This window comes from Mandrillus leucophaeus, unplaced genomic scaffold (genome assembly GCF_000951045.1).
Source record: "Mandrillus leucophaeus isolate KB7577 unplaced genomic scaffold, Mleu.le_1.0 Scaffold415, whole genome shotgun sequence".
Classification (NCBI taxonomy): domain Eukaryota; kingdom Metazoa; phylum Chordata; class Mammalia; order Primates; family Cercopithecidae; genus Mandrillus; species Mandrillus leucophaeus.
This window is the reverse complement of record NW_012104421.1, coordinates 1595963-1598600: the sequence shown is the minus strand read 5'-3', so window position 1 is coordinate 1598600 and position 2638 is coordinate 1595963. Positions and strand designations below refer to the sequence as shown.

Here is a 2638-nt window from a genome sequence, read left to right as displayed (position 1 = left end):
GCCTTGGCCTCACAAAGTGCTGGTATTACAGGCTATAGCCACTGCACCTGGCCACATTTTTTTTTTCTTTTTTTAATGAGGCAGAGTTTTGCTCTTGTTGCACAGTCTGGAGTGCAATGGCGTGATCTCAGCTCACTGCAACCTCTGCCTCCTGGGTTCAAGAGATTCTCCTGCCTCAGCCTCCCAAGTAGCCGGGATTAAAGGCATGCACCACCATGCCTGGCTAATTTTGTATTCTTAGTAGGGACGGGGTTTCTCCATGTTGGTTAGGCTGGTCTCCAACTCCCGACTTCAGGTGATCCGCCCACCTCGGCCTCCCAAAGTGCTGGGATTACAGGTGTGAGCCACTGCATCCGGCCCACATTTTCTTTATCCATTTATCTGTTGATAGACACTTAGGTTGCTTCCAAATCTTGGCTGTTGTGAACAGTGCTGCAACAAACACAGAAGTGCAGCTATCTCTTTGATATACTGATTCCCTTTCTTTTGGGTATATACCCAGCAGTGGGATTGCTGAATCATATGATAGTACCATTTTTAGTTTTTTAAGGAACTTCCAAACTATTCCCCATAATGGTAGTAATAATTTACATTCCCACCAACAGTGTAGAGGGATTCCCTTTTCCCCACATCCTCGCCAGCATTCGTTATTGCCCATCATTTGGATAAAAGCCATTTTAACTGGAGTGACATGATATCTCATTGTCATTTTGATTTGCATTTCTCTGATGATCCATGATTTTGAGCACCTTTTTATATGCCTGTTTGCCATTTGTATGTCATCTTTTGAGAAATGTCTATTCAGATCTTTTGCCCATTAAAAAATTTAGATTATTAGACTTTTTCCCATAGAGTTGTTTGAGCTCCTTATATTTTCTGATTAATTTTTTATCAGATGGGTAGTTTGCAAATATCTCCCATTCGGTGGGTTGTCTCTTTGATTTGTTGATTGTTTCTATTGCTGTGCAGAAGCTTTTTAACTTGATGTGATCCCATGTGTCCATTTTTGCTTTGGTTGCCTGTGCTTGTGGGGTATTACTCAAGAAATTTTTGTCCAGACCAATGTCCTGGAGAGTTTTCCAATGTTTTCTTGTAATAGTTTCATGGTTTCAGGTCTTAGATTTAAGTCTTCAATCCATTTTGACTTTATTTTTGTATATGGCAAGAGATAGGAGTCTAGTTTCCTTCTTCTGCATATGGATATTCAGTTTTTCCAGCACTATTTATTGAAGAGACTGTTTTTACCCCATGCATGTTCTTGGCACCTCTGTTGAAATGAGTTAACTGTAGATGTATGGTTTTGTTTCTGCATTTTCTTTTCTCTTTTGTTGGTCTGTGTGTCTGTTTTTATGCCAGTACCATGCTGTTTTGGTTACCATAACTCTGTAGTATAACTGGAGGTCAGGTAATGTGATTCCTCCAATTTTGTTCTTTTTGCTCAGGATAGCTTTGGCTATTCTCAATCTTTTGTGGTTTCATATACATTTTAGGATTGTTTTTTCTATTTCTGTGCAGAATGTCATGGTACTTTCATAAGGATTTCATTAAATCTGTAGATTGCTTTGGGTGGCATGGACATTTTAACAAAATTGATTTTTCCAATCCATGTACATGGAATATTTTTCCACTTTTTCATGTCCTCTTCAGTTTCTTTCATCAGTGTTTCACAGTTTTCATTGTAGAGATCTTTCACTTCCCTAGTTAAGTAAATTCGTAGGTATTTAATTTTATTTGTGTCTATTGTAAATGGGATTACTTTTTACATTTTTTTCAGATTGTTCACTGTTGGCATGTAGAAGTGCTCCTGATTTTGTAGGTTGATTTTGTATCGTGCAGTGTTACTGAATTTGTTGATCAATTCTAATGGTTTTTTGGTGAAGCCTTTAGGTTTTTCCAAATATAAGAACATATCATCTGCAAACAAGGATAATTTGACTTTTTTTCTTTTTCAATTTGGATGCCCTTTATTCTGAAAGGGAATTTTTGCAAGATTTAAAAAAAATGCTTTATTGAGGTATAATTTTAATTCTAGAAAATTCATTTATTTTATGTAAGTATATAGTTCTGTTACCACCACTCAATTTTAGAGTATTTCCACCATCCCCAAAAGTTCCCTTGTCCCTGTTTGCATTTGATCTCTGCTGGTAGATCTACCCTGAGACCCAGGCAACTGCTGGTCTGCTTTCTGACTGTATAGATTTACCTTCTCAAGAAACTTCATATAAGTGGAATCGTATAATATATAGTTTTATGGCCTCTTTCTTTCTCTCTCTCTTTTTTCTTTTTTTTGGAGAAAGAATCTCACTCTGTTGCCCAGGCTGGAGTGCAGTGGCGCCATCTTGCTCACTGCAACCTTTGCCTCCCAGGTTCCAGTGATTCTCATGCCTCAGCCTCCCAGGTAGCTAGGATTGCAGGTGTGTGCCAATATGCTTGGCTAAATTTTTGTATTTTTAGTAGAGGCGGGGTTTTGTAATGTTAGCCAGGCTAGTCTCAAACTCCTGGCCTCAAGTGATCCACGTGCCTCAGCCTCCCAGAGCCACTGTGCTCAGCCCTTTTTCTTTTTTAAAAAATTTTCTAACATCTTTAATCAAATTTCACCCATGCTAAATGAGTTGTATTAGGTGCTTGACTTCCCCAA

At 38.4% G+C, this 2638-nt stretch overlaps 1 protein-coding gene across 1 annotated transcript in view; it reads left to right on the top strand.

Moving 5' to 3' along the window:
* Positions 1 to 2638, top strand: part of SAXO1 (stabilizer of axonemal microtubules 1) — a 146214-nt gene that overhangs the window by 6575 nt on the left and 137001 nt on the right. The gene's annotated exons all lie outside the window — the stretch shown is intronic.